Here is a 16448-nt window from a genome sequence, read left to right as displayed (position 1 = left end):
CACCATGGTCCTACATGAAGAGTACCTTCTTCCTAGACCTTTCCTTCAGCTTCCTTTTAAGTTCTCTTTCCCCATTAGAAAGTAAAAGGGGGTGGGGTGGGCTGTTTTTGTTTTTGCTTTTGTGGGGCAATGAGGGTTAAGAGACTTGCCCAAGGTCACACAGCTAGTAAGTGTCAAGTGTTTAAACTCAGGTCCTCATGAATCCAGGGCTGGTGCTTTATCTACTGCGCCACCTAGCAGCCCCGAGATGATCTTCTTGCTTTTGTTTGTATCCCCCACCTCTCAGTACAGTGCCTGGCTCATAGTAAGTGATTAATAAATGCTTGTTGCCAGCCTTTCGTACAGTCACAGAAGCATGGCAGTATTTCTTCAAGTTCCAGCTAAAATCCCATAGTACAGGGGATGCCTTTGCCCGTTCCCCTAATTCTCGCTAACACCCCCACTTTATCCCGTATAGTTGTTTGTACATGGTTGTTTGCATGTTGTCTCCCCTTTTAGATCGGAACATTCTTTGGTCTTTTGCCTTTCTTTGCATCCCCAGCCCCTAGCACAATGCCAAGCACAAAGTAAAAGCTTAACAAAGTGCCTGTAGACTGGCAGCTGAGTTAAGGAAGAGAAAGGCCTCAGGCCAACTCCACAGGGGGCCATGGAGGGCCAGAGGAAGGGCCAAGCTATGAATAGGCAGGGAAGGCAGAAGACGAGGCAGTGACCTCTAGGGTACAGTCGGCCCACCCAGCTATCCCGGTTCGCTTCTGGTCGAGGTCGGGCCGGTAGCTAAATTTTAGTGGCCTCCACCAACCTCAAGCGTATGGAGAGCCTGCTACCGACACGGAGCAGGGTCGGGCCGGAGCAGGGGACGAGGGGGAGGGTGAAGCGAAGAACGCGCGTGCGGCTGGTGGGCGGAACCAAGAGCAAATGGGGGGACGGGGCCCGAAAGGAGACAAAGTTATTTGGTGGGGAGAGGAAGAGACAGTGATCAAAAAGAAACAGGTGGGGAGAAGAGGAAGGTGGGAAGAACGCTAAGGATGACGGACGGGGCCGAGAGGGGATACAGAAAAAACGGGACAACGGGTTTTCAGGTTCGCACATGACCGGGCCCCAGAGGAGACAGTCAAGGTGAAAGTCACAATACAAAGAAGGCTAAAGACAGGTGCTACAGCCGACTCCTCCCAGAGTCTGACAGGGCCCAGAAGGTGTTTCCGCCTCAAGCCGCGGGAACTTGGCTATTGGAGAACCTCACTAAAGCCCGCCTCCTAGGAGACAGTCTAACCAATGCCTGGGAGGGGGAGGGGGAGAACCTGCGAAGGGGCGGGGCCTTGCTTCTAGTGCGCAGCCTCCGGCAGGGGGGCGGAGGAGGGAGCACAAACTCATTCTGTGCCTGTTTTGCGCCCGCATTCCCCTGCTGGAGTTCCAGCTTCATTGACGGGCCGGCTCCGTCTAACTTGTTGGCAGGATTAGCTGCCCGAGCGCTGCGCCCTTAAATCATGAAGCCTCCCAGGTAAGAGTTGTTCCCTGTGATGCCCCTCGCCTGGCACCGGGTTTTCATTTCATTCTTGCTCCCTGCACGGAAAGTGAAAACTACTCTTTCCAAAACCTGTTTGACACTGACAATTTGTCACCAAGCTCATACATCCAATTAAAATGTTTCCGAGGTTCCGTCTCTTTTCAGGGCTTTTCCTTTTAAGCTACGTAGAGTTTTTCCCCCGAACACTTCTCATTTCTGGTGTGGATTGGGTTATCGCGGCGGGCCATGAAGTTGTGGTGCGATTCTTATACTTCCTGGTGTTTACAGATGTGGCCCCGGAGGCCCCCAGTTTAGCGGACCGCTATTTAGGGCCTCTATGATCACCCCCCAGATTACTCTCTTTACTAGGACAGATTGAGTTTGTTTTTACAGTATTTCCCAGATACGCCAGCATCCTAGAAAGATAGGCTGTGCAATGCAGTGGAGGGAATACTGAACTTCGAATTAGGAAAACTTGGATCCATAGATTTAGAGTTGGAAGCAACTTCTAGTCGTGTAAGGCCAAACCCCTCATTTTGCAAACGATACCCAAAGAGGCGAAGGAACTTGTCTAAGATAAAAGATAAATCAGTTTTACAGAGTGGCAGGGCTAGAATTCGAACCCGGGGTCTCAAACTCAAAATAAATATAAGCCTTCCACTGACCAACCTAAATCAGCAACTAGATGACACAGTGTATAGAGTGTAGTGCCTGGTGCCGGGAAGAACAGAGTTCAAATCCGCCTTCAGACGCTTAATAGTTTTGTGACTCTGGGCAAGTCACATAACCCGTTTTGCCTCAGTTTCCTCATCTGTAAAATGAGTTGGAGAAGAAGAAAGATACTTTAGTATCTTTTCCAAGAAAACCCAAGTTGGGCGCACGAAGAGTCTGAAAAGACAAAACGACCTAAACCCAAATCAAATTAGTCTTCTCTGTAAAATGAGTGTTGAATTACACAATTTCCAGTAACATCCAGATAAAAAATTATACAGTTTTGTGATACAAACGTTACTTATTCCTGCCTTTGTTTGTTGATATTGAATCTCTGCTTTCCCCAATTTTATCCTACTTCTATTTAAGACTTCTCTAATTCCTTTAAGTTTTCTGACTACGCAGACTCCCAATGAATCTGCAGACTGTACCATACCACTTAGCACTTAATTATTTAATGATTCTTCTACTAAAGCTAGGGATTTGCTGGTAAATTTCGAACAACTCTACAGACACACACACAAAAGTACACAGGACACACTTTTAAATTTAACCCGCATGATTAACATTTTCTCTCTATCACTTTATTCTTTTTTTTTAGACCAAAACCATTTCTTCTTTTTTTTTTTTTTTTTTTTTGGTGAGGCAATTGGGGCCAAGTGACTTGCCCAGGGTCACACAGCTAGCAAGTGTTAAGTGTCTGAGGCGGACCTGAACTCAGGTACTCCTGAATCCAGGGCCAATGCTCTATCCACTGCGCCACCCAGCTGCCCCCAAAACCATTTCTTCTTGACCACCACTTTCCTTCATTTTCTGTTCTCCATCCCCAGTCCCCCAATTAGAATGTAATGTAATCTCCCTTTTTCTTTTCTTTTTTGCAGGGCCATGAGGGTTAAGTGACTTGCCCAGGGTCATACAGCTAGTAAGTGTCAAGTGTCTGAGGTCTGAACTCAGTTCCTCCTAAATCCAGGGCTGGTGCTTTATCCACTGAGCCAGGTAGCTACCCCCTCTCTGTCACTTTCTTAAGTCTAGGCAATAGCCAAAACAGTAAATCAAATTGTTCTGCAGTGTAAATTTCCAGGTGTAAATGCTCACTGAAAATTTGTCCGCTCCAGCACACCCCAGACTAAAATATTACTCTACTGGGGAGGTCACTTAAGACTTCTTGATGTTACAGATTACTGCAAACTCTGGTAAACCCTACCCAGATGGAAAGTCTTTTATATGGATCCCATATTGATTCTTGCCTGAGGCTAGCCTAAATTAGAGTGGAGAGGCACCTTGCCAGACGGGACTGCCAGGTGATGAATTTTACTCCTGTAATTCAAAAAAGACTATCTTACAAGATGTGGACTATTTGCATGGTGAAATCATGAAACTTGGAAGTATTTGCCATCTGTACTGTTGTTTCATAAGGCTTGTAAACTTATTGAGCAAGGAGCATGACTTTTATTTCTCTTGTATTCCCTAAACTAAGCCACTGAGCTCTTGGTAGATGCTCAGCAAATACTTGTTGGTTGGTTGATTTATTTTCCTTTGCTTCATTTATGTTGATTCAATCACCTCCATTAATTGATCTACATAGACATAGTCCATTTGCTCGTTGAGAAATAGAGAACCAACCACATGAGTCTTCATGCACAATTTTTTATTAAACAGAAGCGTGAAGCATATGAGAGGAAGAGTATTTGTACAATCTCACCTTTTTCAGGCAATAAATAATACTTTAATAACTTGAAAAAAATGAATTCACCTAATTAAGCCATTTATTCTCCCAAGGGAACTTTATATATGTATGCATGTATGAATGTATGTTTGTGTGTGTAAATATATACATGTATATATATATACATAATATTATAATTTTTAAAGAAAATAGGAGTTTTATGATACAGTAGATGAACTACTGAATTTGGAGTCAGAGGACCTGAGTGACTCTTCCTGTCATTTACTATGAAACTTTTAGGTTTGTGTCCTCATCTGTAAAAAAGAAGAGTTTGAATTAGATGACCTCTCAGGTCCCTTCCATATCTTATTTCTATGATGGATGAGAATTGGAGAGATACTGTTTGTTGCAGTTTTATGAATTTAAAGGAGAAATATATACAAAAATGTGTTATGGGATAAGGACACCAGTAAAGAAAGGATTAAGGAAGAAACCAGGTAATTTGGGTTTGGAGTCCAAACTCAAGAAAAAGAAAATGTTTCAAATCAATTTTTGCAAGTTATAGAAACTTTTTTTTAAAAAAATGAGTTGGGATGAAGTGAAAAATATTCTTAATGTTGGTAGGGCATGCTATCAATTAAAAGGTAGGGATAATTGGGTATGGGTAACTGTAAGAGTAGAAAGAAAGGAAGCAAACTTCACCAAACTTCACATTTTCATTTATTACTTAAAGCATTTGACTACATGTGATACTTTTTCTAAAAATGGGTGAAACTATTATTTATGTCCTTGTCAAGTTCTAGTTTCTTACCATTTAGATAAATCTTTATATCTGTTATTCAAATTTGGGGAGTTGAAGCTCCAAAATGAAATCTGTCTTGACCACATATCACTTGGAGAAGAACAAAATGTGTGTGAGAATAGATAAGATTCAAATTTGTCTTCTGGCTGTTTTCACCCAGTTGCATGAGGCCAAGATGGTAACAGTCTAATGACTGTGCATGTTACCACAGAGGCCTTTGGGATTGAGGGATCTGGTGAAGACCAGACTAACAGGAAGTGAGAGTGTCAGTTTATGCCCTTAAACCAGTCTATTTCCTGTAGGCAAAGGATGAAGACTAGAACAGAATGTCCATTAGAAAAAACTGTCTCAGTAGTCTCACTAATATTTTATAAACTATAATATTATTTTACTTAATATGACAAATTAACAGTTGTTTCCCATGGATCTTAAACATTGACTATATTACTATCTACCCTGAAGCAAAGAAAAAATACTGGTTACAATAAAGAAAGTAAACCACCTCTAGTAGTATAATTATTAGCATACTGCTTTTTGGTCAGTGGGTTTTAGCCTTTACTAGGTTCTTAAAGTACCTTTGTAATGAAATGGCTCCTGAGTATTCTTGTCAGCAGCAGAACTTAAGTAGACAAGAGAAAGGGGTTCCATTTAAATTTTTCTCTAAGATTGGTACACAAACAAATAACATTCGCACCTTTTGAAAGCAAGTGTTAGTGGTGTCCACTTATGAAGAGGTTCTCTTAGAATGAATGTGTTCAACAGTAAACCAACTTCATAGTTGTGTGAGAAAATAATTATTAATAATGAATTTTGGGGTAGCTAGGTGGCACAATGGATAAAGCACTGGCCTTGGAATCAGGAGGAACTGAGTTCAAATTCAGCTGCAGACACTTGACACTTACTAGCTGTGTGACCCTGGGCAAGTCACTTAACCCTCATTGCCCTGAAAAAAAAAAAAAGAATTTCTTGGGGGACCCAGAGATCAGTTTCAATCCTTTCTTCCTGCCCCCCCCCTTCCAGGAAGTCCAATTCTTGAGGAAGTTCAAATCTTGTTTGGATGAAGCCCAAGGGAAAAAATGTAGATTGATTTTTTTGTTTGTTTAGCTCAGTGAATTTATGGGATTAAACCACACCTAGGTAAGGATTTCCCTAGACTTCTCTTTGCCCTCTAGTGGGGGGGGGGGGCGGGAATCTCTCCTATTAGGTCATCTGTAGAGTTCATTTTAATTTGGACCACCCTCAAGTTATGTCGACCAATGGAATTGAATGATGCTAACCAATTAGCTTTGATCAATGTATAATGACCCGACTCTATCAAAAGAAAGTAAAAGCCTTGGCCACAAGAGGCTTCCTTTCTCTTGGCTCCCTGGACCCTATCCCTAGACTTGGAATGCTGTCTGTTGGTGCATGCTCTTCCTCTTAAACCTTGAGACCATGTGCTATCTCTCTGAGAGACAAAATGGGTCTGGGGCTTTTCTCCTTCCTATGCTAACTGCCACGTGGTCGATTCTTTACTGGTATATATGATATTAATAATAAATGCTTACTGCCAAAACAGGTGCAACAGCCATTAATATATAAATAGTGATAATTTTAAAAAACACAGTTGGGAGGGTTTTTTTTTCTTTTTAATCCAACTGGTTCTTTAGTTAGAAGCTCCAGTTTATTCTGATGACTGTTTGCATTTGAAGGTAGAAAAGGAAGAACCTTGACAAAACATTTCTAGCTCACCACAGGAAATATGCATTTAGGATCCATATAAAGAAAAGAAAGTGATTGAACTCTGATGGGAGAAGTTTAACAGCTGTAGAATTGATACAGCTTTAGCTACTTTCTAGTCATGAGCTCATGTAAAAGCCAGAAGGAGCAGGTGTTAAGATAACTCTGCAATGTTTGTTTCTTTTCAACGAGTTCTTGAACCCAATAGCTCATGAGTCGGTCTTCTGCAAGTTTAAGGAATACAGTTTGCACTTCAGTCTGCCTATGTGTGTTGGGGTGTGCTGGGGGGGCTGGGAAGATTGGGAGAGGCTTGAGTGGGATTATGAAGAGATCTATGCATGGGTGTCCAGTTCTCCATCCTTCATTCTGGAAGAGGAACAATGACATCATGAAGGTGATGTCCTGACTTGCAATGCAAGTGAATTCAATTTAAGTGAGGCAGAGCTTTGTAAAGTCATCAGCCTCACTCCGTCCTCCAGGGTCATCTGAGTCCAGTGGCAAGACATGGGTCAAGACAACTGGCCTTGGTCCCTGATGCAGTAGGTCTTTTCCAGGTCTCACTTTGTCTGAGGCAACACCCCTTCAATGATAAAGGCAAAAAGATGACTTAGTTTGTCTTCAAAAAAGAATCAGTATCAAGGGCATCTACGTGGCGCAGTGGATAAAACACCGGCCCAGGATTTAAGAGGACCTGAGTTCAAATTCAGCCTCAGACACTTGACACTTACTGTGTGACCTTGGGCAAGTTACTTGACCCCAATTGCCTCAACAACAACAACAAAAAACAAACAAACAAAAAGAATCAATCTGAAAGGAAGACCCTCAGAATATCTGATAATAATCTTTGAGTATAATGAAAGGGAATAAAGAATTTGAATTTGAATCCTAGCTCTGTCATTTAGTAGCAGTGTGAATTACTCAAATTATTTAACTTTTCAGCCTGAGTTCCTTTAACAGAACTGGGATAATATTACTTGGCAATGCATACCTCATAGGGAACTTGTGAGGATCAAATGAGAGTTGATATGTCATCCTAAAATACTATATAAATGTTTGTGATCATTATTAATAACAGCAGGGCAGCGGGTTTATTGGATGGGGAACTGGCCTTGGAATCAAGAAGACTTGGGTCCATGTATTGTTGCCTCTGTCACATACTAGCTGTTTAATCTTGGCCAAGTCACTTAGTTTCTCAGTGCCTCAGGCAGCTCTTTTAGATTCTAAATTGTAGAAAAGTTTCTGGTCTGCCTTGGTAGAAGTAGATTTCTCACTGGGATCTGTCTGCACCAAGGAATTGCAGGTCTACATAGAAGGAAAACACCTTAATGATTAGGCTTCATAGGAACATAATAATTCAATTTAAGAATCTGTGATTTCTCAGTAATCAAGTCTCATACCTCTGTGAGGTAGACACAGTCTACCTGTTTCATAAATTATTAAACAGGAGTTTATTATCAATGATTTCTGAAACACTATTGACCTTGAGATGTTCCTTTGCAAAGATAAAAATCTGGAAAGACTTGCTATAATAGAATCTTTTAATTACTATCAAAAGGCTTTTTTTTTTTTTAAGCCAGCTGGCCTTCTTTTGTCTTCCTGGGACTGACTTTAGAGGAGTCAGTGACCATGCTTTGTCTTGGTTTTTCTTTTAGGCCCTAATCCTAGTATAAAACAAATGGATGTTTGTCACCCAAACATTTGATGTGCTCAAAGGGCCTTAGATGAAAAATGTACCTTTATATTCTCTACTTTTTTAAGGAGACCAGATTTATGGACATTGACTAAATTAAATTAGTCAATAAGTTAAAATGTTCTTGTGTCTCTTTAACTTTGGGAGCAAGGAACATATAATATCTACATCTAGGTTCAAACTAGCACCATTCTCTGATTCTGGTCTTGTCCCTAGGTAAGGGGGGATTTAACCACTATCTGACAGGGCTGCTGTTAAAATTCTAACCCTGATTGGCTTGCTGTGCTATCAATAGGCCCAAAGGTGTATCTGGTTCAGTACTGCATCAATCTTGCTGCTGGACCCCAGTAGAAATTTACTGATGTTTCAAGTTAATCGGTGTAGGAATTCTTGACTTCTAGCCCATTTTATCTGCATTGTATTAAGAGAAAAGGGGTAGGGGCAGCTAGGTGGCACAGTGGATAAAGTACTGGCCCTGGAGTCAGGAGGACCTGAGTTCAAATCCAGCCTCAGACACGTGACACTTGCTGGCTGTGTGACCCTGGGCAAGTCACTTAACCCCAATTGCCTCACAAAAAAATAAAAGAATAAAGGGGTGGCAGCATAAAAATTGTAGGATTGTGGGTTTAGAACTAGAAGGGACCTTCAAGTTCATTTAGTCCAAACCCTTTATTTTTCAGAGGGCCCAGGGAAGAGCATATGGGACTCATCCAAGGTCACGCAGGAACCAGATGCAGAGCAATAAAGTAGCACTGAGCTCCCACCTAGTTTATCACATTTTTTCACTTCATCATACTGCCTCAATCTATCGAAAAGCATTTAGTAAGTAACTACTACATGCCAGGCACTGTATTAGTACTAGGGACCCAGTGACAAAAATGAAGCAGCCCTCCAGGAGCTTATAGTCTACTGGGGGAGACAGGACATTTGTTTATATGGCACTCCCTCTAATTCACCCTTGCCATTTGGGGTTCTTCCCTCAGGGATCTGGGGTGACCCTGAAGGGCTACTCATGAGTACTACCATTTGTGAACCCTAACAGTGTGCTTCCCAGCAGCCAACCTTAATTAGCTTTTGGACGGGGTGGACAGTTGTTACAGAAACATCCCCAGAATTGTGGAGGTGCAGGTTGCCCTTATACAGGGCCTTTGGAGAGTTGGCCCACACAAAGAGAATACATGTGGTCAAAGGGAAAAGTTATAGCGCTTGGTTATTGGGAGTGTGGGGGGAAATGATTTGTTATACTGTTTAGGAAAAAGTACACTGTTTAAATCCAACCTTATGTGATTGAAGGTTGTCCATACCCAGAATGTCTCTTGACCCCAGTAACTCTCTAGAAACACTGGAGATGACTACAAAGTATTTTGGGTTCACCCAGATCTTCAATGCACCGAAAGCATTCTTGTTTTGGGTTACCATACCCAGGACTTGTGATGATCCACCCGAGCTTGTGTTTTGCCTTGTATTGTGTTTCAGTCAAGTTGCCCCCTGGGCAAAATTATTTTACTCTGTGATTGTGAGGATACCATTGTCTAAATTCTTTTTTTTTTTTTTTTTTTTTTAGTGAGGCAATTGGGGTTAAGTGACTTGCCCAGGGTCACACAGCTAGTAAGTGTTAAGTGTCTGAGGTCGGATTTGAACTCAGGTCCTCCTGACTCCAGGGCCGGTGCTCTATCCACTGCGCCATCTAGCTGCCCCCTCTAAATTCTTTATGATGAAAACCTTCCAGAGCCTAGACTAGAGGGAGCCATACCTCCTTTCCAGCTAGCTCTCCTGATGACCTAATAAATTTCTTCCTAAAAGTATTTCAGATTTTGGGGTGTTTTCACAAACAACAAGAGTCATTTTCCCCCTTCCTTCACAGAGTGCTTATCTAGTCTGCCTCATTTTATACACAAGGAAAATGAGCACCAGAAAGTAAAGTGACTTCCCCAATGCCACCTATGCATTAAATAGAAGAGTCGGGATTTGAACCCAAGTTCTTTGACTCTAAATCTAGTGCTCTAGATGCTGCCTCTTCCACCCTTATTTTCCAATTCACTTATCTGAAGGAATTCTGAGAAAAGCACAACCTTGTTATAGAACAACATTTCTCTTATTCTAGGAAGAAATTGTCTGCATCATTACTGTATGTTCAAAGTATTGGAATTCCCTGAAACTCTAAGATGTGATCCTCTGAAAGGGCCATGTCACTGCAGGGTCAAGAAGAACCAGTCATCAAATGACTCATCAGCTTGTGAATCTAGAGAAGTTGGTGCTTCCAGTAGCTGGGTCAGACAAAGGTTTTAAAATATAAATTAGGCCACATGGGTGTCAGTCTTTTCGATTCTGCAAATGAATTGAGAATTAATGAACCCTGGAACCACCTCTGGCCAGAAGCTATAACTTAGTGGGAAGTGTAGCAAAGGGAGCTAATTTTCAAATTAGAAAAAAGGAAGGCAACTATTTTGAATTCTGAAAAGACAACTGTGTGTAAAGGATAGGCTTCTGGGCTTTAAAAGAGGGGCAACCAAATATTTAAAGCCACATAAACTGAGACTAGGTTAATTCAAGAAGTTAATGAGAGGTAAAAGATCTTAGCTTTAACTTATAGGAAGAATCAGGCAGGTTTATACTTACATATGTTAGACGCATCAGAGGATGAGAAGAATTACCCTAGCAAAGACAGATATAGAAGTAGTGAAAGTAATTAGCAACATGTAGGAGGATGAGTATAATACATAATATGCCGGGGAACACAAGGGTGGACACATTTAAAATATTTTTAAAAATACATTTTAATCCCAGAAAATTTCATTTTCTTGGGGAAGTGGGTTGGATGTACCTCAAAGCCCCCAGGGGATAGTTACCCTCTGGGGATACAATTATTATGATTAATTTTTATTTTTTAGTGGGGCATTGAGGGTTAAGTGACTTGCCCAGGGTCATACAGCTAGTGTCAAATGTCTGAGGCCGGATTTGAACTCAGGTCCTCCTGAATCCAGGGCCAGTGCTTTATCCACTGCACCACCTAGCTGCCCCTTAGGAAAGCTTTTTAACCCAACTGAGTGTCATTTGGATTAAGGGGGAAAAGAGGCATGTTGACATCTGGGCCAGAGAGTCACAGGGAACATTGGCATTCTCTTAATTATCTCCAAGGGGGTATTTCTTCCCATACCTTACCATTCCATCTCATCTCCAAAGTCAATATTGCAGTCTCCTACCTCTGTGCCTTTACATAAGCTATATATGCCCTTTGCTAGGAATGCTCTCCTCCCTCATTACCATCTTTCAAAATCTCTATTTTGAGTCAAAGCTTAACTCAGGTGCAACTTTCTCTCATAAACTTCCTTAATCCCCCAAGTTTTTTTCTAGTGTTCTCCCCTTCCTCAAATTGCCTTCTAGTACTTTCTTTGAACATGTTGTATTTTACTCAATACAGTGAAAGTGCCTTGAAAGCAAGTAACTGTTTCATTTTTGACTTGTACATACTAGATTATGGATCTTTGATCAAATCAATTTGATGTTCTCTGCAATGACATATTACAATATATTCATGCTTCCTCATCCTGTGGGACTCTTGTCCATATCCTCTCATAAGTTTGCTGCAGGAGATCATTTGCTAGGGGTCTTGATTTCTTCTGTCATCAAGAGGCTACTCAGTGGAACATTTGGACTGTCCACCTGTTACACCTTTCTCTGGCCACATGACCAACTAACTAATCTTTTTTATCATAAATTTACCAGAAAACACCTTTTACTCAGATTCATCTCCAAAGTTCCTTATTTATTGTATACTGCGGCCCTCTTATAACCACCTTGTCCCACTCTATTGGCCTCTATGTGTTACTCATTTTTGAGTCTTCAAAGATTATAATGTTCTGTAACTCAAAAGTCATACAACAATAATATTGAATGTTGGTATTAGAAAGATGAGCCTTTATTTCTGAGAGAAATCTAGGGTAACAAATAGAGCTTTGCAATTTCCTAAAAGCAATCCAGTCCAATTTACTGTCATTATAATAAATTCTAGACCCTACTTGTCCTTTTGTACCTTGTATCATTCATACATACATATGTATTTGTGTGTGTTTGCATATAGATATATACATAGAGACACAGGTCCAGACTTATGATTTCATTGGTGTACAGAGTTCCCCAAGGAGAAAACTCCACTGAGGTAGATCAGCAACTGTTCTGTAACTTAAATTCATAAAGAATTGCCTTTGGGGGCAGCTAGGTGGCGCAATGGATAAAACACTGGCCCTGGATTCAGGACTCCCTGAGTTCAAATCCGGCCTCACACACTTGACACTTAACTAGCTGTGTGACCCTGGGCAAGTCACTTAACCCTCATTGCCCTGCAAAAAAAAAAAAAAAAAAAAAGAATTGCCTTTGGCACTGAGGTTAAATGACTTGCCCAGGGTCATGAAATGAGTGTTGGACAGAAGTAAGGATTTGTACACAGGTTTTTGTGACTCTAAGCTGGACTTTCTATTCACTTTGTCACATTACTTCTGATGGACATAAATGTTGTCCATCTAACAACATCATAATCTAGGCAATTGATATTTTCCATCCATTTGGTTGTTCTTGTGTGGATAGTTAAGCCAAACTTTTTTGTGTGGTTATTGATTGCTTCGAGGAGGCTCTTAAATACATACATAATAAGTAAGTATTTATTGAATGGAATTGATGTTCTCTGCCTGCCATTACTACCCTGGATGTGCTAGAATTTAGCAGGAATGCACACAACTTACAAGCAAATCTACCCAATTCACCAGGCTTCCCAAGGCTACATTCCTATGCCAGTTTTCTTGCTTTTCTTTCCTTCAAACCAATCTGCTCTGAGAAAGAGAAGCTGATACTTGCCTTAGAAATATTCGCAAAAATTTCTGCTCCACAATTGGATTGCTTTGCCTTTCTGATATTATGGTAATTATTTTCATTTTACTGCTTTATATTATGGTTTTTATAAGTAAACCTTTGGCATATCTTGCCAGAATCTAGGCCTCCAATCCACTTCTCATCTCCATACCATATGACCACCTGCCCCCCTTTCTAGGACTCCTATTTCATCTTCCCCCATTGTAATATAAGTTCCTTGAGGTCGGGGACTCTTTTGCTTGCTTGTATCTAAATCTTTAGCACTTAGTACAGTTCTTGGTACATAGTAAGCTCTTATGTTTTCTTTCTATCTTCTATCATATACTGCTTTGTATTGTTACCTATATACATGTTTATGATTTTTTTTTTAGCAGGGAAATAAGGGTTAAATGACTTGCCCCAAGGTCACACAGCTAGTAAGTGTCAAGTATCTGAGGCTAGATTTGAACTCAGGTCCTTCTGAATTCAGGGCCAGTGCTCTATCCATTGCATCACCTAGCTGCCCCCCCACCCCACGTTTATGATTAACAGTTTATCTATGTATGTGTATATGTCTCCTCATTTATATTGTAAACTCTGTAAGGGGCTAAAATTCTAGCTAGTTTATCTAAAATATCTAATGAGCGGTCACCAATAAATTATAAGCTTTAGCAAGAGTTAGACTTTTAAGCATTTATTAAGGAGAGTAAGAATTTGGTGAAGAGAGAGAAAGATTGAGAACAGATTTCTTATAGCATGGAAATCCTAGCCTTCCTAACCTCCCACCAAGCAGATGTCTCAAACCCAAAAGAGGAAGAAGCCCTCTGCCAGCGTTAGCTTCCTACTTCCAGTCCTCCTCCCAGAAATGGGAGGCTCCTCAAGTTGATTGGCTGGCAGCTTAGATAGACAGCACCCACGACCAAATGTCACTTCCTGACACCAAGGACCTTGACCACATGGCTTGCCCTTAGATGCCTTCTCCTCATGGTAGAGCTTTCCTACAGTAACTCTCCAGCAGGTGGCGTCATTCCAATCGTTATAGCTCCTTGAGTACAATGACCTCACATATTTCTTTCTAACATCTACTGTCATTAGCCTGGTGCTGGACATGTCAAACACTCAAACATTTTTTGATTAAATTCCAATAAAATCTGCATGCCCCTCCAAGGAGAATACCTAAGGTGACTCTGAATTGAGTGTTTTTGTTGATTTCTATCAGAAAACTAGGGTTTTTGTTAAATTTAGAAAGGCGTCTTGAAAGTGATATGAACTTGAAGTAAGTGAAAGTTGTATTTAGTTTTAAAGATTTTTATGGAATGCACTAGGTAAAGGTGATTCAGAATTCTTGAATTTCAGATTAATGAAAACAAATATAAATTAGGCAAGCATGAAAATGGAGTTAAGAATAGCTTTGCTTAGAATAGATCTTGTGATTGTCAACAAGTATGTTTCTACATCTTTGTATGTCTGCTGGCTGATTTCCTCCTGTTTTTGTTTCTGTCTTCACTGTGTAAAGAAGACTTGATCCCTCTGGCCTGGCAGGAGTCAGAGGGATCAAAGAGAACTGTTTGACTTGGAAGGTATGGCATGCTTGGGAGGGGCAGATTTTAAATCTTAGTTGGAAAGGGGTGAGGACATCTACATAATTCCACAGCAGAAAAGCTATTAGAAATCAGGACAATTTTGAACAATAATTTTATCAAAATAAATATTTGACAATATTGCTACTAAATATCTTCTAGCTACTCAAATTAACATGTCAGTTCTGTAAACTTGGTAAGGGTTGACAGCTGGTAAATTTTTCTGCGTTGCTAATCTTTTCTAATCTTCGTGTGGTGTTGAGGAAAATCCTAGTCTCAAATTAATTGATTAATTAATGTCTGGAGGACCGCACCATCCTTTAGGAAATCTTTCTTTCGTTTGGAACCCACAGGTTTTTGCCCAGGACAATGGTGAACACCTTTGTGAGCAAAATGTTTTCCTGAGGATTGTTGATGATTGAGGATTGTTAAGCAAAGTTATATCTTTGGTCATATTGTCAAAAAAAAAATGAATACCATACTCTGCATGTTAGACATGAGTCTGCCAGAAATAATTTTTATTAATTTAACATTATTCTATTCCCGAGCATTATTCAGTTGTTTCAGCCACGTCCTACTCTCTGTGATCCCATTTCGGGGTTTTCTTGGTAAAGATATTTGAAGTGGTCTTCCATTTTCTTTTCCATCTTGTTTTACAGATGAGGAACTGAGGCAAAAAGGGTTAGGTGACTCATCCTAAGTGTCTGATGCAGGATTTGAACTCAGGAAGATGAGTCTTCCTGATTCCAAGCCCAGTAATTGAGCCACCTAGCTGCCTAGTTTAGAGAGAGAAAGAAAAGTCCAAACTAGCATAGTGTCTTCCCCTTCCTTCCTACATGCCCTTGGGTATCTCTCTGCCCCCATCAAAATCTAAGGTAATATTTATAAGAAGTTTGTACGACGAAAAGGTCATAGTATGTTAAAATACAATTTTAAGTAAATATTACAAAACAATAATCACCCACTGTTCAACAAAGACTACTCAGTTCCTTCCTTGGCCACTGCCCCCAAGGACTGCTTCCTCAAAATAATCAATATCTCAATCCTTTCTGAATGGAGGATGACTCATAGTACCAGTCTCCTGAGGAGATGGAAAAAGGCAATGATTTTAACTATAGAATTGATATTTCTCCTACCTTAGCCTTTATTCTTGACCTCTTGCACATTTTCCTAAAGGGAAAGAATTTTAAGCTGCAGAAAACATTTTTCAAAAACTATTTTCAGTCAAAGTAAAAAAGTGGTTTTAAAAATTCTTCTTTAACATCTATCAAGGAATCCTGTGTAATCTTTCTAGTCAGCAAACATAATTGGATTTTGCATTTTCTATACCTCTTAATCCTGAAAATGTAGTCTGCTACACAAAATAACCTGTAAATGCCTTTTTGTTGTGCCCTGTGTCCTGTTTGTTGCCCTTCTTCCAAGTTAATCTTTAAGTGTTCATTGGGAATTCCAGGAAGGTGGCATAATGAGAAGTCACAATGGAGCTGAGCTAGCTAACTCTTCACTTACATCCTCCATCGCATCTCTGATAAGCAAAAAGGGAAAGAACAAGTTCCCCAAAGAGCCTCCAAAAAGAATTGCCTCTCAGATAACAAAAGGGTGAGGAAATGAACAAGCATTAGAAAAGGGGAAAAGGCCTTCCAGTACGATGAACAAATATTTTGGATTAAAGGATCCCAAAGAGAATTTAACAGAAACAAAGCTGGAATTAGCACAAGACTTCAAACTTGATTTTTTTAAAATGTTAAAAGAAATGAAAGAAGATATTATTTTAGTAAGGGAGGCTCCTATGGTTTTAATGAGAGATTTTATATCAATAAAAACAGAACAAGTCAAATCGATAAAGTCAACAACCTGGAGAAAAATAGGACACGTGTCTGTGGGCTGTTGTTCTTCAGTCATTTTAGTCATATCTGATTCTTCATGACCTC

General features: G+C 40.3%; 1 protein-coding gene across 5 annotated transcripts in view; it reads left to right on the top strand.

Moving 5' to 3' along the window:
• Positions 1-1362: 1362 nt before the first annotated feature.
• NMNAT3 (nicotinamide nucleotide adenylyltransferase 3) overlaps positions 1363-16448 on the top strand; it is a 143441-nt gene continuing 128355 nt past the window's right edge. For 3 of the 5 annotated variants that reach the window (XM_043995634.1, XM_043995635.1, XM_043995631.1), the window contains exons 1-2: positions 1363-1498; positions 3097-3137. The gene's annotated coding sequence lies outside the window, so the exon portion shown is untranslated. The remainder of the gene's footprint in view (positions 1499-3096; positions 3138-16448) is intronic. The other 2 variants (XM_043995632.1, XM_043995633.1) reach the window with 2 other exon arrangements.

The sequence above is a fragment of the Dromiciops gliroides genome, chromosome 3 (assembly GCF_019393635.1).
Source record: "Dromiciops gliroides isolate mDroGli1 chromosome 3, mDroGli1.pri, whole genome shotgun sequence".
Taxonomy (NCBI): domain Eukaryota; kingdom Metazoa; phylum Chordata; class Mammalia; order Microbiotheria; family Microbiotheriidae; genus Dromiciops; species Dromiciops gliroides.
Note: the sequence above shows the minus strand (reverse complement) of the source record. Positions and strands in the feature narration are given on the sequence as shown.